General features: G+C 46.3%; 1 pseudogene; it reads right to left on the reverse strand.

Moving 5' to 3' along the window:
- Window positions 1–743: 743 nt before the first annotated feature.
- On the reverse strand, window positions 744–23,429 carry LOC141108897 (HLA class II histocompatibility antigen, DQ alpha 2 chain-like; annotated as a pseudogene).
- Between the last annotated feature and the right edge of the window lie 905 nt (window positions 23,430–24,334).

Genomic DNA, 24,334 nt, shown 5'->3' on the forward strand with positions numbered 1-24,334 from the left:
GAGGCTCTCACTGAAAGATTTGTACCTTTTATGTGTATCCCCATACCTGTCTATCTATAGGGGGCCATAAGTACCCTCTGCTCTGCCCCCTGCTCCACCTGACCCACGTCTGTTCCGATATAGAATCAAATCTAACCCCTTAAGCTCCTGAAGAAGCATTTCCCGTAACGCGAAACATGTTAAGCGCAACTCTATCTAGCTGGAGGCACCCACCCACCAGCAGCCATTGCTCTGTACTATATAGCACCAGGAGCCTGTGGTGCACCATAGAAATGATTTTGTAACTGTCCCTACCTATATATTGAGGGGCGGTGACACTACTAGCAAAATCCAAAATCCAAAATCCATACCAAACCCTCATCTGAGCATGCAGCCCTGCGGGCCAGGATAGGGGAGACGAGCGAGCGCCCCCCCCCCCCCCTTGAACCATACCAGGCCACATGCCCTTAACATAGGGGGGTGGTTTGGGGCAGAACCTTGTCCCCATGTTGATGAGGGCAAGGGCCTCTTCCCCACATCCCTGGGCAGTGGTTGTGTGGGGTCTGCGAGCAGGGGGCTTATTGCAATCTCTTTAACAAGGAGGCCCCCAGATCCCCCCCCATGTGAATGAGTATGGGGTACATAGAACGTCTACCCATTCACCAAAAAAGTGAGTAAAGACACAACAGAAGTTTTTGACAATTCTTTTATTAAAAAATTTTAAAAAATGTCCCCTGGTAGAGAGCCATCATCAGTTACGATGCCTACCACACCGCCAGACCTGAAAAAAGAAAAAAATGTATTATGAAACATATAAAACAATTTGGAGCTTTTTTTGACTTTGCATAAGTCTGGACAAAGGTGATCTGTTATCTTTAGCTAAAACACTTCCTAAAAAAGATCTATAGTTGGCAAGTCAGAGCAGTTTAAAAGTTCAGAATTATTATATAAAATACCTTGGGGAATTGGATACCTAAAATATTTATGATCTATATGCACTTAATTATCTTCCTGTAATAATAAAAAAAAATCCAAATTGCAATAGAAAGATCTCCCTATTTCTATTTTAAGCAGATGTCACTTAACCACTTGCTTACCGGGCACTTAAACCCCCCTCCTATCCAGACCAATTTTCAGCTTTCAGCGCTGACGCACTTTGAATGACAATTGCGCGGTCATACAACACTGTACTCAAATGAAATTTTTATCATTTTTTCACCACAAATAGAGCTTTCTTTTGGTGGTATTTGATCACCTCTGCAATTTTTTACTTTTTGTGCAATAAACAGAAAATGGCTGACAATTTTGAAAAAAAAATATTTTTTTTACTTTCTGCTATAATACATACCCAATAAAAAAATGTAATAAATCAAATTTCTTCATCCATTTAGGCCAATGTGTATTCTGCTACATTTAAAAAAAAAATTATTTTTTTATATTTTGTTATAAAAAATTTAAAACGGGTCATTTTTCTCCTTCATTGATGTATGCTGATGAGGCGGCAGTGATGGGCACTGATGGGTGGCAGTGATGGGCACTGATGGGTGGCAGTGATGGGCAGCACTGCCAGGTGGCACTGATTGGCATTACAGGTGGGCATTGATAGGTGGCACTTGTGGGCATTGATAGGTGGCACTTGTTGGCACTGTTAGGTGGCACTGTGGGCACTGTTAGGTGGCACTGTGGGCACTGTTAGGTAGCACTATTATGGTGGCACTGATTAGGCAGATGTGCCTCTTCCACTTGGGGACCAATGTCCCTGACATCCGAGCCGGTGATCGGCTTTTTTTTCTACTCGCGCTGTCAGCGTGAGTAAAAAAAAAACGATTACTGATCTTTTGTTTACATCATGTGATCAGCTGTCATTGGCTGACAGCTGATCACATGGTAAGGGGCCGGGACCGGCCCCTTTCTCGGATCAGTGATCAGCCGAGTCTCAGTGACTCGGTGATCACAGCGCGCCTGCGCGCGCCCTGCAGGGCGCATGCACAGGGGAGGCCGTCATATGACAGCCTCCCAGGAATTAAGGCCCGCTCTGTGGCCTTCATTCGGCCATAGCGCAGATGGCAGTCACAACGGAGCCCTCAGAGAGAAGTCCAGCTGGAGAGAGCGTCGTGTCAACATCTGGAGAAGAGAAGAGGAAGAAGACAAGAAGCCCAGAAGTCCGGACCTCCGCTGGCAAGAGAGCGGCCTGAAGACAGCGGAGGAGCCGGCCGAAGAACTGGAACACCGGGAGAAGAGAGCGGAGAAGAACCAACCGGACGCCGGGAGAAGAGGAACCGGAGGGACCCCCGAAGCCGGAAGAAGACCCCCGAAGCCGGATAAAGACCCCCCCGGAGCTGTTTAATAAATTATTTTAAAAACCTGTGTAGTGTTTTTATTATTGACACTTTTTCCCTAGGTGAATGGGTAGGGGTACCATGTACCCCATACTCATGCACATAGGGTGGGGGGGCCTTATTATAGGGGGCTCCCGGATTACGATAAGCCCCCCCCGCCCGCAAACCCTGACAACCAACGGCCAGGGTTGTCGGGAAGAAGCCCTTGTCCTCATCAACATGGGGACAAGGTGCTTTGGGGTGGGGGGGCCCGCAGGGCGCCCCCTCCCCCAAAGCACCCACTCCCCATGTTGAAGGCATACGGCCTGGTATGGTTCAGGAGGGGGGGGCTCACTTGTCCCCACCCCCTTTCCTGACCGGCCGGGCTGCGTGCTCGGATCGGGGTCTGGTATGGATTTTAGGGGGGACCCCACACCGTTTTATCGGCGTAGGGGCTTCCCTTTATAATCCATACTAGACCTAAGGGCCTGGTATGACCAGCGACGGGGCTCGCAAGGTGTCAATCTCGCCGATAAAAGCGGCAAGATTGACCTCCTTTTCTAGTCCCGTCGCACCTGAGTCACGTTCAAAATGGACGGACTTGTCCATGTGTGGGCAAGTCCGTTCATTCTGAAAGTCCGCCGTAACTCCAGCGAAAGTTCGTCGGAAAGACGAGCGGACTTAGCCCGCCGGAAAGTCCGGTCGTGTGTGGGCAAGTCCGTCAGTTTTAAAGTCCGGCGCACCTGGCGGACAAAGTCCGTCGGAAAGTGTGCCGGACCAAGTATGCCAGAAAGTCAGATCGTGTGTACGCGGCATATCTCACATTCATACATACACATACTGGAGCCAATTTAGACAGAAGACAACTAACCTACCAGTATGTCTTTGGAGTGTTTGAGGAAACCCACACAGGCACAGGGAGAACATGCAAACTTCAGGCAGGCAGTGTTGTCTTATCTCTGGGAAAAGGAAAAAACGTCCCTTGCAGTGGGTCTGCCCCTGCACTACAAGGGTCAAATGCTTGTTCAGGTCTAAGGTACGCTCGTACGGTGGACTGTACCTACACTCCACACTGGAGGTTCAGGTAAGTAAAACTGCTGTTCCAGACCCCTACTCCTAAGCCCCTGTTCACACCGGTGTGATTTGTCCTGCAATTTTGCAGTTCTAAATCACATGGCAAGTTGCACCTCATTGCTGGCAACGGAACCGTTCAAATAGCCGCAACTTTGAAAAAGGTTTCTTCAGTACTTTTTTCCAAATTCACTGTGACTTGCATTGACTTATGTTAACCTCTTCAGCCCCTGAAGGTTTTACACCCTTCATGACCAGGCCATTTTTTGCGATACAGCACTGTGTTACTTTAACTGACAATTGCGCTGTCGTGCGATGCTGTACCCAAATAAAATTTATGTCCTATTTTTCCCACAAATAGAGCTTTCTTTTGGTGGTATTTGATCACCTCTGCAGTTTTCACCGGACCCGCTGATTAGCTCCCGCTGTGTCCAATCATAGAGGGAGTGAGTCACCGGCGGCGTGCGTGCACACCCCAGACCCAGTGCACAAAATCACATACAGCTATAAGATTTCACGCAGGAGGGCCGCCCTGCCACAGTATAACTGCATGGGGCGGCCCTTAAGGGGTTAAATGATGTCACAAGCTGCAGTAAAATCGGATGTTAAAATCACACTGATGTGCGGCCCTGTAATAGCGTGATTTCAAAGTCACATCGATGTGAACAGGGGCTTAATGAGCATTTAACTAGACAAGTGTGATTTCTTTTGTTACGAATGGAAATTCGGATGAAATTTTCGTTATTTGGAGATTTAGATGTATCCGAATCACAAACGTAATGAATTTCAATGAATCTGAAATAAATGATAATGAAAGGAACAAATTGGTTTGTATTTATTACTTTCATTCGTTTGTGACTTCCGAGGGTTTTGTAAGTTCAATAATATGTTTCACACCCTGTATTGTTATGATTGGCCAAAGTCGCTGTAATGGCCCTCCGTCCTCAACAGGACTATGTTCGCTGTAAATGCTTCCTCTGTCCGGTACCACATGATCCAAGACCCTTTAGCCCACCCACGTAACTCAGTGTAGGGTGAAAAACATCAGACTCTTTATTCAAACACATGTAACCACAGATATACAACTCAGGGACACTCCCCCCCCCCCTCCCGTGGCTTCAGGGTGGGGTACACTGTCCAATAACAACAGACACACAGGTCAGGTGTATTCAAACTTCTCATCAGTAATTTGTTTTGGGGATTTGGGAGTATCATAAGGACCTGTTGGCTCTCGGCAAACTTGTGGGTTAGAGCTTTGCAGTCATACCACGTCTTTTGGTGGGTTTGGGCAGCCTTCAGATGGTCCACTGCGAGCCCAGAAAGTTGGCCCATTCGCTCCCGCAGTTCTAGGACATCTTTGTGAATCTTGGGTGAAAACATGGATAAATCACCCCCCTGGTAGTGAAAAATAGCACTGTGCCATTAATATACAGTGCCTTGAAAAAGTTTTCACACCCCTTGAAATTTTCCAAATTTTGTCATGTTACAACCAAAAATGCAGTAAAAAGTATTTTATTGCAATTTTTTGTGATAGACCAACACAAAGTGGCACATAATTGGGAAGTGGAAGGAAAATGATAAATGGTTTTCAAAATGTAAATATGTGAAAAGTGTGGGGGGTACATTTGTATTCAGCCCCCCTGAGTCAATACTTTGTAGAACCTCCTTTCACTGCAATTGCAGCTGCAAGTCTTTTTGGGGATGTCTCTACCAGCATTGCACATCTAGAGTGAAATATTTGCCCATTCTTCTTTGCAAAATATCTCAAGCTCTGTCAGATTGGATGGAAAGCATCTGTGAACAGCAATTTTCAAGTCTTGCCACAGATTCTCAATTGGATTTAGGTCTGGACTTTGACTGGGCCATTCTAACACATGAATATGCTTTGATCTAAACCAGGGGTCCTCAAACTACGGCCCGCGGGCCACATGCGGCCCGCCGAGGACATTTATCCGGCCCAATCCATCCAGGGCCGGATTCCCGACAATCCAGGCTCGGGCCGGGGCCAGGTCGGCTCGGCTTCGGCAGGGAGCATATCCGCTCCGCTCCGCTCAAGCCGCCTCCCCCACACCAGTAATGGAGGGCTCCATGTGCCGCGCTGCATGCTGGGAAGTGTAGTTCCCAGCACAGTCCCGCACGGAGACAGGAGGAGACAGGAGGCGCGAAGAGTGACAGAGAGATCGGAGGCTTCAAGCAACAGCCTACGAACAAGTGAGGACCCCACTGTCCCCCTGTCCACCCCTCTATCCCTCTGTCCACCCCTCTGTCCCCCTGTCCACCCCTCTATCCCTCTGTCCACCCCTCTGTCCCCCTGTCCACCCCTCTGTCCCCCTGTCCACCCCACTGTCCCCCTGTCCACCCCTCTGTCCATCCCCCTGTCCACCCCACTGTCCCCCTGTCCCCCCCTCTGTCCCCCCCTCAGTCCCCCTGTCCACCCCACTGTCCCCCTGTCCACCCCACTTTCCCCCTGTCGTCCCCCTGTCCACCCCTCTGTCCCCCTGTCCACCCCTCTGTCCCCCTGTCCCCCCTCTGTCCCCCTGTCCACCCCTCTGTCCCCCTGTCCACCCCACTGTCCCCCTGTCCACCCCTCTGTCCCCCTGTCCCCCTGTCTGTCCCACTGTCCCACTGTCCACCCCACTGTCCCCCTGTCCACCCCTCTGTCCCCCTGTCCATCCCACTGTCCCCCTGTCCACCCCTCTGTCCCCCTGTCCACCCCTCTGTCCCCCTGTCCATCCCACTGTCCCCCTGTCCACCCCTCTGTCCCCCTGTCCACCCCACTGTCCCCCTGTCCACCCCTCTGTCCCCTTGTACACCCCTCTGTCCCCCTGTCCACCCCACTGTCCCCCTGTCCCCCCTCTGTCCCCCTGTCGTCCCCCTGTCCACCCCTCTGTCCCCCTGTCCACCCCTCTGTCCACCCCTCTGTCCCCCTGTCCACCCCTCTGTCCCCCTGTCCCCTGTCTGTCCCACTGTCCGCCCCACTGTCCCACTGTCCCCCTGTCCACCCCTCTGTCCCCCTGTCCACCCCTCTGTCCCCCTGTCCACCCCACTGCCCCCCCCTCTGTCCCCCTGTCCACCCCTCTGTCCCCCCCTCTGTCCCCCTGTCCCCCCCCTCTGTCCCCCTGTCCACCCCTCTGTCCTCCTGTCCACCCCACTGTCCCCCTGTCCACCCCACTGTCCACCCCTCTGTCCCCCTGTCCCCCCCTCTGTCCACCCCTCTGACCCCCTGTCCACCCCACTGTCCCCCTGTCCACCCCTCTGTCCCCCTGTCCATCCCACTGTCCCCCTGTCCATCCCACTGTCCCCCTGTCCACCCCACTGTCCCCCTGTCCATCCCACTGTCCCCCTGTCCACCCCACTGTCCCCCTGTCCACCCCACTGTCCCCCTGTCCACCCCACTGTCCATCCCCCTGTCCACCCCACTGTCCCCCTGTCCACCCCTCTGTCCCCCTGTCCACCCCTCTGTCCCCCTGTCCACCCACTGTCCCCCTGTCCATCCCACTGTCCCCCTGTCCATCCCACTGTCCCCCTGTCCACCCCACTGTCCATCCCACTGTCCCCCTGTCCACCCCACTGTCCATCCCACTGTCCCCCTGTCCACCCCACTGTCCCCCTGTCCACCCCACTGTCCCCCTGTCCACCCCTCTGTCCATCCCCCTGTCCACCCCACTGTCCCCCTGTCCACCCCTCTGTCCCCCTGTCCACCCCACTGTCCCCCTGTCCATCCCACTGTCCCCCTGTCCATCCCACTGTCCCCCTGTCCACCCCACTGTCCATCCCACTGTCCCCCTGTCCACCCCACTGTCCATCCCACTGTCCCCCTGTCCACCCCACTGTCCCCCTGTCCACCCCACTGTCCCCCTGTCCCCCCCCCTCTGTCCCCCTGTCCCCCCCTCTGTCCCCCTGTCCACCCCACTGTCCCCCACTGTCCCCCTGTCCATCCCACTGTCCCCCTGTCCATCCCACTGTCCCCCTGTCCACCCCACTGTCCATCCCACTGTCCCCCTGTCCACCCCACTGTCCACCCCACTGTCCCCCTGTCCCCCCCTCTGTCCCCCTGTCCACCCCTCTGTCCCCCTGTCCATCCCACTGTCCCCCTGTCCACCCCTCTGTCCCCCTGTCCACCCCACTGTCCCCCTGTCCACCCCACTGTCCCCCTGTCCACCCCACTGTCCCCCTGTCCATCCCACTGTCCCCCTGTCCACCCCACTGTCCCACTGTCCCCCTGTCCACCCCACTGTCCCCCTGTCCACCCCACTGTCCCCCTGTCCCCCCCCTCTGTCCCCCTGTCCCCCCCTCTGTCCCCCTGTCCACCCCACTGTCCCCCCCTCTGTCCCCCTGTCCACCCCACTATCCCCCTGTCCCCCCCTCTGTCCCCCTGTCCCCCCCTCTGTCCCCCTGCCCCCCCCTCTGTCCCCCTGTCCATCCCACTGTCCCCCTGTCCATCCCACTGTCCCCCTGTCCACCCTTCTGTCCCCCTGCCCCCCCTCTGTCCCTCTGTCCCCCTGTCTCCCTGTCCACCCCTCTGTCCATCCCACTGTCCCCCTGTCCATCCCTCTGTCCCCCTGTCCATCCCCTATATATATTATTTATTATTCATTCTTTTATTCTTGTGCACTACAAAAAAGATGTGTGCATAGGAATTTAGGAATTGGTTCATATTTTTTTTAACTATAGTGCGGCCCCCCAACAGTCTGAGGGACCGTGAACTGGCCCCCTGTCTAAAAAGTTTGAGGACCCCTGATCTAAACCATTGGTGTGTTCAGGGTGATGTGCAGTGTTAGTTTTCCACCACACATAGCGGTTTACTTTTAGGCCAAAAAGTTAAAGTTTGCTGTGTCCCCCAGACGGCTTCTTGCAAACTGCAAACAGAACTTCTTATGGCTTTCTTTCAACAATGACTTTCTTCTTGTCACTCTTCCATAAAGGCCAGATTTGTGGAGTGCTCGACTAATAGTTGTCCTGTGGACAGTTTCTCCCACCTGAGCTGTGGATCTCTGCAGCTCCTCCAGAGTTACCATGGGCCTCTTGTCTGCTTCGCTGAATAATGCTCTCCTTGCCCAGCCTGTCAGTTTAGGTGGACGGCCATGTCTTGGTAGGTTTGCAGTTGTGCCCATACTCTTTCCATTTTTGGATGATGGATTGAACAGAGCTCCGTGAGATGTTCAAAGCTTGTTCAAAGTAAGGAACAACTGCAAACCTACCAAGATGGCCGTCCACCTAAACTGATAGGCTGGGCAAGGAGAGCATTATTCAGCGAAGCAGCCAAGAGGCCCATGGTAACTCTGGAGGAGCTGCAGAGATCCACAGCTCAGGTGGGAGAATCTGTCCACAGGACAACTATTAGTCGAGCTCTCCACATATCTGGCCTTTATGGAAGAGTGACAAGAAGAAAGTCATTGTTGAAAGAAAGCCATAATAACCTAACCTTGTTTAAACTTCTCCACAACTTTATCCCTGAACTGTCTGGTGTGTTCCTTGGCCTTTATGTTGCTCTTTGTTCAGTAAGGTTCTCTAGCAAACCTCTGAGGGCTTCACAGAACAGTTGTATTTATACGGAGAATAACTTACACTCAGGTGAACTTTATTTACTAATTAGAAAAGAAGCAGCCTGAAAGCTTTCTCTTTGTTATGACACACCTCCATCCCCAAATAACATGCAATACAACAAAATGTTGTCCATGGGACTTTAATGGTCAAATTAAATGGAGTAAATGGAGTAAGTTGAGCAAGTAAAATCTCAGAATTTATTGGCGTAAAAAATATATACATAGATATGAATAGTAAACTCATAGTGCAAGTTGTAAACAAAAAATACAAAACATGTGCATGTACATCTGTATACTCAACGCATTTTGTGAGCTCAGCTTGCTTCTTCAGGAGTTGATGTCTGTTTATGCAAATTTGTCTGTAACATAAATATCAACGAGATAGGGCATACAAAATTGGTTGTGGTCAGACAAAAAGCAGAGGGCCTACTAGGACATCCCATACTTACATCGGAAGATTGGGTCCGAGTGTTACCCCCCACACGGCAGCAGCGAAAGGCATTCCAACCGGGAGCTGAAGAAGCAGGACCCAACACATCCAGAGACCAGGCGGAGGGCGAACATGGCAGAAAAATGTGTGAAAAGAGAGTGTCCCCTGAAGTCCCCCATTGGCCATATGCAGCATAACAACTGTAACAAAAAATTGTATTAGTATATGTAACTGAGTCCGTTAATAACTACTAAAGGGCTGGGCGCCTGAATTACAGCAGCGGGAGGTGTTTTTGAAGCGCCTGATTAGAGCCATAGGCTCCAATAGGCTTCAAAAAAGGTGAACTGCGAGCGCAAAGCATTGTGCTTGCAGTCCACCCAGGTGTGTTAGAAAAACAAATGAATATTCGCTTTCCTAATACTGAACCGTCTCTCCCCAATCAGGTGCGTGGGTCTGTTACCCGTCACCCAATTGGCTGAAATGACAGGTGCTGTGATTGGACGCCTATCAGGAGGAGAGGACGGGAGGAGACGCATGGATTACACCGCTAGACCCGCTGCCTCACTGAGATAGGGTAAGTGCCGGGCAGGCGGCGAGTGGGCGGGGGGGTCACAGTGGCAGCATTTGATGGGCACACTGGCGATGTTTGATGGGCACAGTGGCTGCAATTGATGAGCACAGTGAGGCTGCAGTTGATTTTTCAGAATTCTTTAGTTTGTTTTGAGCACCAGCCGCCACTGGTACAGACATAAAAAAGACTACATCATGTAAATTCCAGAAAACATTCCCAGTGTGAAGATCAGGAAGGTGAGATCACTCCTCGTGTAGAGTAGAACAGTATAAAAAGGAGACCTATAATATTTATCTGGCACCTGTGGAGGGTGGACATGGTAGATCCTGGTTTCCAGAATTTCACATCGAGTGTGTCACAGGGTTCTCCATGTGGGTCTTGTAGTGCATTAAGTAGCCAGCATCGGAATGGGCTGCTTCTGCTCCTTCCCTAAAAGGAGGAAATTACCATCATGGCTGGATATCCAGGTGTAAGTGGATAAGTTAAAAGTGGAAGTTAAATGGGCTAGAGAAAAAGTTTGCTAGTAGAGGAAGTAGACAGAAAAAAGTAAAGGGGAGGGGAAGTGAATGGGGACAAAGAAGAAATCGTTGTGCGGATGGGATAAAAGCCAAGCTTGGACCCCAGAAGGGTTTCACCAATCTCATGTTTTAAATAATTGTATTTAATCATTGATTATGGCTATTGAGAGTAAATCATATTTTTCACAGATTGTGGTTTATTTCTTGGTTCAATTATGCATGTATGATCCAGTATATTTTGTCTGGTGCACCCCCTTTTTTCTTTTGTTTTTATCACCTGTTGAATGTTTGTTTTATTAGAATTATATACCTATTATTACCGTGGTCATTTGGTGATGCCAGGAGCCACATTATCAAGAAGGTTGACAACTGGCAAAAGCAATGTACAGTGTGTTAGCAATTCTCGTGAAAAGGAAGGGGAAAATACTGCGCTAAACCAAAAATAAAATACAAATAGCCGCTAACACTCAAACAAACAAGGTCCAAATCAATATGCAAAAAATTAGTGTAGCGCTAAAAAATGTGACCATATGAGTGGAAACAGCTGTACATGTGACTAAAAAGGGAACAGTGCACATAAATAAGCGAACTGGTGACTGAAAGAAACCAGTACACATAAAAAATAATGTGCTGAAAATACAATCAAACACGTAAGTTGAGTGTGTAAAAATATGAATAAATATGACAGGAACTGTGCTGGTGAAACATAGTAAATAACACGAATAGTGTATCAATGTCCAAACACATGCATAGAAATAGAAAAGTTCTTTCTCCCCAGTTTCCAAATAGAGTTTGGACATAAGATCCGGATGGACTGGTTAGTACGCCTGTAGACACTTCAAAGGAATTCACAAATAAGAAGTTGGGTACTCTTACCAGATAAGATGGAAACACATGCCATACGGCAGTGAGTGAAACAAGCTCATAATCCTTGGTTCCTGGTAGTGCGAAGATGCCACGCTGGATACGCTGATCAGTTGACGACTCCGGATCATGTGGCCAAACAGCAATAAAACCCCGACAGCCAAGCCAATCCAAGGAATGATGGTGTGAGAGAATGGTCACCAGTACCCAAATATAAAATGAAAGGGAAAAATGGGCTCCATATGGCGCAGGTCAACCAAATATGGTTTAATGAAGTATAAAATATCTTACAGCGAGATATAGCAGGATATAGGATGTAAAAGTGATCACAAAAATGAAATGAACAAATAAAAGCAATGTGAGAAGCAAGGAGATGCTGGGCCAGCATCTCCTTGCTTTCACATTGCTTTTATTTGTTCATTTCATTTCACTTCAATAAACCATATTTGGTTGACCTGCGCCATATGGAGCCCATTTTTCTCTTTCATTTTATATTTGGGCACTGGTGACCATTCTCTCACACCATCATTCCTTGGATTGGCTTGGCTGTCGGGGTTTTATTGCTGTTTGGCCACATGATCCGGAGCCGCCAACTGATCAGCGTATCCAGCGTGGCCTCTTCGCACTACCAGGAATCAAGGATTATGAGTTTGTTTGACTCACTGCAGTATGGCATGTGTGTCCATCTTATCTGGTGAGAGTACCCAACTTCTTATTTGTGAATTCCTTTGAATTGTCTACAGGCGTACTAACCAGTCCATCCGGATCTTATGTCCAAACTCGGAAACTGGGGAGAAAGAACTTTTCTATTTCTACACACGCGTTTGGACATTGATACACTATTCGTGTTATTTACTGTGTTTCACCAACACAGTTCGAGTCATATTTATTCATATTTTTCACACTCAACTTGTGTGTTTGATTGTATTTTCAGCACATTATTTTTTGTGTGTACTGGTTTCTTTCAGTCACCAGTTCGCTTATTTATGTGCACTGTTCCCTTTTTAGTCACATGTACCGATGTTTCCACTCATATGGTCACATTTTTTAGTGTTAGCAATTCTCCACATTCCCTCTGAAGGTGCAGTAGGTAGGCTTGTGAATCTTCACAGCTCAGGAAATGCCAAAATCTTTATTCCTTACCTTTTAACTATCTAGACGTTCCATAGAGTATTTGAAGGATTTATAGGCAAAGTGGAGAAAATACAGATTCATAAATATAAAACATTTTTGAATAATTTTGTCAATTGATTATATCATTTCACACATTCTTATGGAAAGCACATAATACATCCACCATATTTACATCTTTGTCCCTAGACTTACCCCAGAAGATCCTTTGTGCTTTATCCAGGCCTCAGTGCTTCACTTCATATGTGTAATGCCCTGTACACACGGTCGGATTTTCCGATGGAAAATGTGTGATAGGACCTTGTTGTCGGAAATTCCGACCATGTGTAGGCTCCATCACACATTTTCCATCGGATTTTCCAACACACAAAGTCTGAGAGCAAGATATAAAATTTTCAGACAACAAAATCCGTTGTCGGAAATTCCGATCGTGTGTACACAAATCCGACGCACAAAGTGCCACGCATGCTCAGAATAAATAAAGAGATGAAAGCTATTGGCCACTGCCCCGTTTATAGTCCCGAGGTACGTGTTTTATGTCACCGCGTTTAGAACAATCGGATTTTCCGACAACCTTGTGTGACCGTGTGTATGCAAGACATTTTTGAGCCAACATCCGTCGGAAAAAATCCTAGGATTTTGTTGTCGGAATGTCCGAACAAAGTCCGACCATGTGTACGGGGCATAAATGTCATTCTTACTTGGAAAGAAAGCCAGATAGAGAAACTTGAAGAAAGAGTGATCCTCCTGATGTGGTAAGAAGAGGGTTTCAGTAACCCCCTGGTCTATCTCCTCTCCATTTTTCAGCCAAGTCATGTTTATTACCGGAGAAAAGATGTTTGTCACTGAGCAGATCAAGATGTTTGGCTCTCCAAGCACTACAGGATGTTCTGTGTATATTCTCACTCTGGGTATAACTGGGAAGAATTAGACAAAGTCATGTATGGCATACAGCACAGATGCCGGCTGGCTACACATTGGCCTACCTACATGTTTTCCATCATTACAGGTAGATTGCCATACGTGGTCTGGCCACTCTGTAGTCAATAGTAGCAAACATAGACATACTATGTTTATTTAAGGAGAAGTATAGCCAAAGCTATTTTGATCATACTTGTCCTAAGAAAAAAGGGACACTCTTGAGTACGGACAGGGAGGCTGCACACCCCGAATATAGAATTAAAAAACAGAAAATCCCCCTAATGGGGCTTTAATGCAGCCAATGGTATATGAAACACAAAATACAAAAAAGTGTTGTGATGGCCATTTTAATTTGGTTAATACAGCAAGTACTGACAACAAAGAATTTGGGACATGGACTTAAATCCAAAGATGAAAATAGGAAACAGTGCCAATAACAGAGGACAGTGTACAATACAATTACATCACAGGCAACAGTAATACAATAGCACAAAGATGTTGGTTGTGTGAGATCCTGACGCGTTTCGACCCCAATGGGTCTTCTTCAGAGGATAGGTATGTATAAAAACTGTAAAAATGTAGACATGTGTCAAGCAATTTCAAGCCAAAACAAAAAGAAAGAGTATATAAACAATTCCATATGGTGTATCTTTACCAGTCACGATGTACTCGATGGTTGCAAGTGGCCATAATGTGAAAGAATATCCCTCTTGGTGTATCCCCGATATCCTAGCGGGTGGGCCAGTCACAAGGGGAGCGAGTGCCACCCACACGTCTTACAAGGAATCACACACTATGTAACCCCAAAGGGGCGGAGGGAGAGAAGGGGGTACACACTGCACCTGCGATAAAATTACAATGTATATATTTATTAAGTGGCGGGTTCCAAAATAGGATTTGTACGGCAAAAGAGTCAAAAGAAAAATGTGTCTATTTGCTATTACAATTTCGAGGGTTCTAGCTGGATAACAGGCGTGGTGGGATGACGAAGCCATGCAAGAGGGAAGACAACAAGGATAGCAGGTGTGAGGGAAAAAAGTGAGGGAAGAAGAGTGAAGGAAAAGAAAGGAAGGAAAAGATAAGTGATGAGCAGGGATGGAATGGAGGGGAAGGGAAGGAAGGGGAAGGAACGGCGGGGAAGGTATGGTATGGTAAGGAAAACACATATATAATGCATGGGTCGGCTCCCAAATCACGTCCGTATATGTAAGGAACCTGAGAACACAGAGAGAAAGTGTAGCGACCAGTGAGTGTAGGAGAGGCCCATCAAGGGGCCAGAAAAAGTGAAAAGTGAAAAAACCAAGAATAGTCGTAAACCAAACAAAACAAAGAAAAAGCCCCCAAACAGGTATGAGTATGTGAGTGACATGTGAGAAGAACAGAGTGAATGAGGGGGGCATGGAATTAAGTGTGAGATTGATGAGGTTACCGATAAGATAATCGAAAATAGTCCATGATATCACGGATTGTGGAACGGGTAAATCAGAATTGCAAACAAGATGAAAGAAAATATATCACATTAGTGGTGTGAACCGAGCATGGTGAACGCAGTAAGAAGGTGTATGAATCAGTATAGAATATGTACTTACCACCAAATGGGATGATAAGGCAGCACAGAAGCGTCCAGTGGAAACAAATAATCCAACTGGACCTTCCCTATTGCCAACCTAATTTATAGAAGAACTTATTTGCCAAAGTATCCCGCAGGTGCAGGTGTCCCTCCCCCTCCATTCATTCCCCCATGAGGAAAGAGCGATTCTGTTTGCAATTCTGATTTACCCGTTCCACAATCCGTGATATCATGGACTATTTTCGATTATCTTATCGGTAACCTCATCAATCTCACACTTAATTCCATGCCCCCCTCATTCACTCTGTTCTTCTCACATGTCACTCACATACTCATACCTGTTTGGGGGCTTTTTCTTTGTTTTGTTTGGTTTACGACTATTCTTGGTTTTTTCACTTTTCACTTTTTCTGGCCCCTTGATGGGCCTCTCCTACACTCACTGGTCGCTACACTTTCTCTCTGTGTTCTCAGGTTCCTTACATATACGGACGTGATTTGGGAGCCGACCCATGCATTATATATGTGTTTTCCTTACCATACCATACCTTCCCCGCCGTTCCTTCCCCTTCCTTCCCTTCCCCTCCATTCCATCCCTGCTCATCACTTATCTTTTCCTTCCTTTCTTTTCCTTCACTCTTCTTCCCTCACTTTTTTCCCTCACACCTGCTATCCTTGTTGTCTTCCCTCTTGCATGGCTTCGTCATCCCACCACGCCCGTTATCCAGCTAGAACCCTCGAAATTGTAATAGCAAATAGACACATTTTTCTTTTGACTCTTTTGCCGTACAAATCCTATTTTGGAACCCGCCACTTAATAAATATATACATTGTAATTTTATCGCAGGTGCAGTGTGTACCCCCTTCTCTCCCTCCGCCCCTTTGGGGTTACATAGTGTGTGATTCCTTGTAAGACGTGTGGGTGGCACTCGCTCCCCTTGTGACTGGCCCACCCGCTAGGATATCGGGGATACACCAAGAGGGATATTCTTTCACATTATGGCCACTTGCAACCATCGAGTACATCGTGACTGGTAAAGATACACCATATGGAATTGTTTATATACTCTTTCTTTTTGTTTTGGCTTGAAATTGCTTGACACATGTCTACATTTTTACAGTTTTTATACATACCTATCCTCTGAAGAAGACCCATTGGGGTCGAAACGCGTCAGGATCTCACACAACCAACATCTTTGTGCTATTGTATTACTGTTGCCTGTGATGTAATTGTATTGTACACTGTCCTCTGTTATTGGCACTGTTTCCTATTTTCATCTTTGGATTTAAGTCCATGTCCCAAATTCTTTGTTGTCAGTACTTGCTGTATTAACCAAATTAAAATGGCCATCACAACACTTTTTTGTATTTTGTGTTTCATAGATCATACTTGTCCTTTAGGTCACAGGGGTGCACATAGTTCTGTACTCTTGTGATCCATATTCAGCCGGTCCAGACTCTGGAGGGATTCCTGCTTTAATGTCAGGATTCACCTAGATGCCTGACTGGAAGCTGGCTTAGCTTCTCAGTGCACCACTAAGAGCCTGAGGCAGCCACTGTAGCCCCCTTTACAGCTCAGCGCTCCAGTGAGTGCTGGATGGGGCAGAGCAGAGGGCAGGTGGACAGTCACCACCCTCTGCTCACTGAAGACTGAGAAATGAGCAATCAGTGGTCTTTGATCACTCAGTTCTTGGTCTTAGAGGTAAAAGGGGACAGATGCAGCATCAGACTGATGCTGCATCCACCTAGGTTAGTATGTATGTATTTAGGTTAGTATGTATCTAGGTTAGTATGTATGTATTTCTTTTAAATAACATGTTAGTGACATGCATGATAAGTAAAAAAACTGCCACTGCCACTCATCAACTGAGCTCGCCATTATAGTCTGGATCCAGGAATTGCCCCAGGGTTACCAGCTTCCAGGAAGAAGCAGCAGCTGTAGGCAGCCTGATCAGCATGTAGCTATGAATTTCAGTGAACAAGGTCTGATATCTGCATATCTATTTCGCAGAGGAGAATAAGAGAGCATATGGAGCTCTGTGCTACAAAAGTCTTCAACAGGCAGGTACAGTAATAGTGGTACCAAGCATGAGACAGTCAATAATATTTTGCTGTGTGTGAAGTTTCAAAAAAAAAATCAGTAGGCTTTGTTAATAACAGTGTCGACCTGGGGTTTTCAACCTGCGGGGCCCACGGGCCACATGTGGCCCAAGACGGCTATAAATGCAGCCCCACACAAAATTGTAAACTTACTTAAAAATGCAGATTTTTGGGGGGAATTTTTTGTAAAAATGTGTTTACACTTAGCGAACACATGCTTCCAAAGAGAAATTTGTCAGTGTGTCTTTACTGGAATTTATATGGTTTTATCTTCCCAAAGAAAAACATCCCATTCTTTACAATCACACCTTATTCATGTTATCAGTTTTCAGCAGCTCACCTTTGTGAGCAATTATTTTCAAGGATGAAACATGGGAAGTGCAAAATTAGTACCAAAATATCAGATGAGCACCTTGATCGGACATTCCGACAACAAAATCCATGGATTTTTTCCGACGGATGTTAGCTCAAACTTTTCTTGCATACACACGGTCACACAAAGTTGTCGGAAAATCCGATCATTCTGAATGTGGTGACGTAAAACACGTAAGTCAGGACTATAAACGGGGCAGTAGCCAATAGCTTTCATCTCTTTATTTATTCTGAGCATGCGTGGCACTTTGTGCATCGGATTTGTGTACACACGATCAGAAATTCCGACAGCGGATTTTGTTGTCGGAAAATTTTATAGCCTGCTCTCATACTTTGTGTGTCGGAAAATCCGATGGAAAATGTGTGATGGAGCCTACACACAGTCCTGTAAGTGTATTTTATGTGCAGCTCATGACAAATCCTCTTCGTTCAATGTGGTCCAGGAAGGTCAAAAGATTGGACACCCCATGGTATAGACATTTAATTAACTGAGCTTCAATGTCAATAGTGTGCAAATAAAAATTAGTTGTAGTAATGTAAATTAAGTAAGAATATGCTTAAGGTAAATCTAAACCCAATCACTAAAATCTCATGAAAGCTTTCAAATGTTAATGCAATTTGAAAAGTTGAGTTCAAATGTTTTTTAATTAAAGCTGACTGCAGTCTATTTTTCCATAAATCCCCTGCAATGACTACCTCCTCAGAGGAAAGTGCTGTCCCAATGAAACGGCTCAGCCAGTGTGGCGCTACAACTAGTCAGTGACCTTGACACAAAAATGATTAACCTGGACGATCGAATCCTTCTTCTACGTTTGAAACATCTGCATGGCAAGACTTCCATATAGTTTTTGGGGTTAAGACATTGGGGTTGATGTACTAAAACTGGAGTGCGCAAAATCTGGTGTGGGATTAGTTAAACCCACAAGCGCTTTTTTTTTTTACCACTACTATTCCTTCATACTGACTTTTAAAATATACAAATGCAGAAATGTAGAAATTGTATGAAATATTTAGCACTGGGAAACACTTTTTGAAAGATAAAAAGTGCATTTTATATACAACTATATAGATCAGACCGAAATGAGGGACAAAGGAGGAAGAAAGAGGAACAGAGGGACATTGTTCCAAATCAGGGACAGTCTCTCAAAATTAGGGACAGTTGAGAGCTATGGGTCAATTGTGCTTGCAATGAATTCTGACTAATCTCAGAAGTTTCTCAAACTGATGACAAAAGCACGTTCCATTTGCCCATCAAAGCTCGTCTACACTGGCCCTCAGGATATGATAATTGTTTGGAAGTTGCCAACATCAGTACTGGTGCTAGACAGATGTGTTCAGAAAATAGGCATAGGATTTATCCAGGATTAATCCAGGCAGCAGGCAAGAACACGGTTGATAAACAGGCCAGGGTCAGCACAGGCAGCAGGCGGAGGTCTGGACAGCAAATAGACAAAAGATTGGTCCAGGCAGCACACAAAAAACATGGTCAATTAACAGACTGGGGTCAGTTCAGGGGGCAGGCAGAGGTGTTGTTAGTATGCAAGAAAAAGGTCAGTGCAGGTGGCAAGCAAATACGTGGTTGTTAAAAAAAAACGGGGTCAGTTTAGGTGGAACGCAGGGACATGGTTAGTATGCAAGTAAAGTATCAGTCCAGGTGGTAGGCAGAAACGTGGTTGATTAACAGGCCAGTTTCAATTCAGGTGGCAGGCAGAGACAAGTTCAGGATACAGGCAAAATGGTCTGTCCAGGCAGCAGGCAGAAACATGGTTGATAAAACAGGCAAATGGTCAGTACACATGACATTGGATACAGGCAAAATGCAGGTAGTTAGACATAGGAGAAACACCTTCACTATACCTTCACTAAGACCGTAGTGAGGTATGGTAGCAACAGAAGTAGTCTACTATGCAGAGGCCAGGTTGAGAGGGACATTGGGAACAATAGTAAAGTGTGTCATGTCTTACTCCATCTTTGGTGCATACACAGAATTTGTAGGGGGTTCAGCCTTTTTTTGGTACAAAGGGAACATAGTAGGGAAGTGTCTCTCATACAATCTGCTGACTGCATCAGAGCAAATGTTTAAATGTTGCTGGTAAATAAGGGCTAAGGGTTATAAACTTTTCTTGGTAATTTAGAAAGGAGCTAGCACTTCCTGTGGCCCCATGGAAGGGTAGATGGACACTTTTTTATACCAGTGGGTGGATCATCTGGTTGCCTCATTTGGCCATTATAATCTACACCTACCATGAATTTATTGTAGTCATGCACACAAAGTGGTTTTTGGAGCAGACTTTGCCTTCCCTAGATTTCCACTGAGGTGTCTTTGTGAATGGAGGAGAGGACAGAGAACTTCCTTCCATTTAGGAATTTCTTTGTTGCAAAAACTTTCTGACTCCCCCTTTTCATCTTTGTGGTGACCACAGACTTTGTGGGAAGGCCTTGTGATTTGCTCGCACTGTACCACAAGCTACAGTTTGCTGCAAACTAATATATCAAGATAATGGCAGGCTAGGAAATTGTCCACAGAGATGGTATCCATAATGGTAGCACAGTTGCTGTTGTACACTGGTCTGATACTGGTACAGATGTTGCTTGCTGCACTAGTACAGATGTGGCTTGCTGCAATGGTGACACTGGTACAGATGTTGCTGGCTGCAATGATGACACTGTACTGGTGTGACAGTGATCAGGTACTGGTGTGTCAGTGATCAGGTAAAGATGTTGCTGGCTGCACTGGTGACAATGATATAGATGTTTCTGGCTGCACCAGTGACACTGTACTGGTGTGGTGGTTGCTGGCTGCACCAGTGACACTGTACTGGTGGTTATCAGGTACTGGTGTGGCAGCAATCCGGTACAGATGTTACTGGCTGCACTGGTCACACTGGTACAGATGTTCCTGGCTGCATGGTGTCACTGTACTGGTGTGTCAGTGATCAGGTAAAGATGTTGCTGACGACAATGGTACAGCTGTTTCTGGCTGCACCAGTGACACTGTACTGGTGTGGTGGTTATCAGGTACTGGTGCGGCAGTAATCTGGTACAGATGTTGCTGGATGCACTGGTGACCATGGTACAGATGTTGCTGGCTGCACCAGTAAAAATGTACTGGCGTGGTGGTTATATAAAGTATTGGTGTGGCAATAATCTGGTACAGATGTTGCTGGCTTCACTGGTGACACTGGTACAGATGTTGCTGGTTGCACTGGTGACACTGTACTGGTGTGAAGGTGATCAGGCACAGATGTTGCTGGATGCACTGGTGACACTGTACTGGTGTGAAGGTGATCAGGCACAGATGTTGCTGGTTGCACTGGTGACACTGTACTGGTGTGAAGGTGATCAGGCACAGATGTTGCTGGATGCACTGGTGACACTGTACTGGTGTGAAGGAGATCAGGCACAGATGTTGCTGGTTGCACTGGTGACACTGTACTGGTGTGAAGGTGATTAATGACTGGTGTGATGATGTTCAGGTACAGATTTTGATGGCTGCACAGACGACACTGTACCAGTGTGATGTTGATAGGTTACTAATGTGATGATGATGAGGTACAGATGTTGATGGTTGCACTGGTGACACTGGTACAGCTGTGGCTAGCAATCAGGGACACAGTGGATGGTTGCACTGGTATGTGGCAGGTTACACTGGTGCGGATAGCAATCAGAGCACTGTAGATGGCTGCACTTGTGTGTGACACTGGTATTTTAAGTGCAAAATCACAGTACTCTCACAGATCGGCTCCTCTTCCTCTCATACATGCTCTCTGTTTGAGAGGAAGGAGAGCTGATTGCCGCAACACACAACCTTTGTTTAGCTCTGTGATCACTGTGATTGGTCACAGTGATCACATGGTACAGAGCCAATTTTTGTTGGCTCTGTACCCTAATTTCCAAGGGACACGGTGATCGCAGGTCATGCCCTTGCGCCCCGTGGTGGAACGTATGTACATCCTGATAGGTCAAAAAAGTTCCTGCCAACTATATACAATGGCCAGGAGGGATGTGGTTAATGAAAAAAAAAGTAATCTGCAATGTTACTCGTTTATTTTAAAATACAATCCTTATATGATATGACTTACCGTATATACAGTACATACTGGCATTGCTCCAAGCTCAGTATGCTGGTTACAGGTTTTAGATTATTATCATGTTTAATTCTCCATTATCCAGGGATCTATGGGGGAGCTTTCCTGGGTTTCCCTCTAAAATGACAGTTTAAATGAGATATGTGTATGTTATTTTCAGTCAGGTGAAGGTCTATCAATATTCCCTATTTGGCACTTGTGGTGAGCTCAGAAGATCAACTTTCTGTAAGTCCATAATACAGCCTCCTGTGAAACAGGTGTAAATTGGAGAAGATATAATATTACATAGACTGCAGTTAGATACGGAGGGGGGGACCCCCCCCAACCTCTCTCCTAGAAGAGATCTGAATTAGTCAGTTATACACAGATTGACAACATGTATGCAGGCAGTGCTGAGCTTCCTTACCAGAAAGCCCATCATGCTTTGCAAATTAAGTGTCCCAAATACATCCTGGATGAAAAGTGTATTTGTAAAATAACGATGTTCTGGAAAAAAAATAATTACATAAAAAGTAATTTTTATAAATGTATAAACTTTTCATAAATGCATCTGAGATGCATCTTACTGATAATTTAGTTTGGCGACAAAAAAAGTCATATTTTATATACAATAACACAGTTAGGACTGAATTTAGATCTGGGACATTTTAGTGAAGGTGATTACATAATTTATGTAGACTGTACAGTTATTTTGTTTAATACCCATAAATACTGTATATTTCAAATCCTAACCCCATTAGTATTCTTTTTGTTTATTATTTGGTGATAATTTCTAGGTAAACCACACATACAAAGCAAACAATGACAAACACAATATTATGCACAAGTCAGAGGGGCGCTTCAGCCTGGCAGCACTGAGGTCATCGGTTCAAATCCCAACCAGGAGGACACTACTTGCCCGGAGATTGCATGTTCTCCCTGTGCCTGTGTGGGTTTCCTCCGGGTACTACAATTTCCTCTGGCTTCTGTCTAAACTGGCCCTAGTATGTGTATCAGTGGTGCCCCGCCCATTAGGGGCGCAAGGGCGCCGCCCCCTATCCATGCCTCTGGCCCCCTAATCTACATTCGGGGTACCGGATACATGGACTCCAATGGGGGGGTTTTGAAGCATGTGATTAGAGTCAGAGACTCTAATAGGCTTCAAAAAAGGAGCACTCTGAGCCCACCCAGTTGTGTGACCATAGCAAATAAATATTCACTATTCTCACACTGATCCTCCTCCCGGGCCAATCAGGAAGTGTGTCGTGAGACCCGTCACTGGGTTGGCTGAAAGGACAGGTGATCCTATTGGACACCTAGGAGGAGGAGGGAAAGCCGTCATGATGCAGAGGAGGAGGAGGCGCCCGCCTGTCAAATGTAGGCGCTGCCCACCCGGAACCTAGATGGGGTAAGTGCTGGGTGACCGACTGACCGACCGACCACAAGACCCCCGGGGGGTGACCCGAGCATGGGGGGGTGCCACCGACCGACCGAGGGGGGTGGTTGTTTGCTGTCCCTCCAAAAAAAAAAAGACACCAGCCGCCACTGATGTGTATGTATGAATGTGAGGTATCCTTAGGCTCCTTGAGGGCAGGGACTGATGTGAATGTACAATATATATGTAAATCACTACATAAATTGTCGGCACTATATAAATACTTGTAATAAAAAAAAGGAGAACATTCCAAATATTTGCTGAAAATTGCAAAAAAAGCAGTCCTTGCCGCTGATTGCTGGCGTGTGGTTTGAGCGCACCATTATTATATCCAAGTTGTGGCTTCCTACTTTCATATTTTGCAGAGCATTCTGTACATCATATGTCATGCATTTCTCTTAGCCAGGGAGAGTCCATACTACCTGCTTACTATTCAGATCCACATGGTACAGCTCATTGCCACTGTAATCAAATACATATTCCCCTGTTGGCTTCTGAGTCTGGACCATGAGGGCAGCAAATTCAAAGTAATCCACTGAAAGAGAAACAACAGAAATACATGAGACATGAAAAGTAAGGCATTCACCAACAAACTATACTCCCATGAGTATATATATATATATATATATATATATATATATATATATATATATATATATATATGCATACTCCTATGGAGTACCAAACCGATAAAAATCATCATGCCTATGAGTTGGAGTAGACACCGCCAATGACCTTTCCTTGGGAATTAAGTGATCCACCACATTGGATTTTGTGCCTACTCTGCCAAACTCCTCCTGCGATTAGGATGGTGCCGGGCTTGCCTGGCTGCTCTCCTCTGTCCTTCTTCCTTAGGCATGTCACACACCTATGCATGATCTAAACACCCAACCTGCAAGACTCACTGATATTGTCTAAATATAAGAAGAATGTACCTGCAACTCAGCATGCTTTGTGTATTTATTTAGGATCTGTGCACTAATCCTATGCGAACCTTCCTTGCACTGCTTCCCATGACCAACTCTACCCAGGGCAGACTCACACCTGACTACACACAGTAAATAGAGCCCTCTTATCTAAATTGCCCCACACTGGCAGGGGCAGGGCTGGCCCTTCCTATATATCTATGGTACATCCCACTTACTACTAGTGGGACCTCTAGCAGTTACTAGGGATGAGCCGAACACCCCACATGTTCGGTTTGTACCAGAACATGCGAACACCATTAAAGTCTATGGGACTCGAACATGAATAATCAAAAGTGCTAATTTTAAAGGCTTATATGCAAGTTATTGTCATAAAAAGTGTTTGGTGACCTGGGTCCTGCCCCAGGGGACATGGATCAATGCAAAAAAAGTTTTAAAAACGGCAGTTTTTTCGGGAGCAGTGATTTTAATAATGCTTAAAGTAAAACAATAAAAGTGTAATATTCCTTTAAATTTCA

The sequence above is a fragment of the Aquarana catesbeiana genome, linkage group LG09 (assembly GCF_042186555.1).
Source record: "Aquarana catesbeiana isolate 2022-GZ linkage group LG09, ASM4218655v1, whole genome shotgun sequence".
Taxonomy (NCBI): Eukaryota; Metazoa; Chordata; class Amphibia; order Anura; family Ranidae; genus Aquarana; species Aquarana catesbeiana.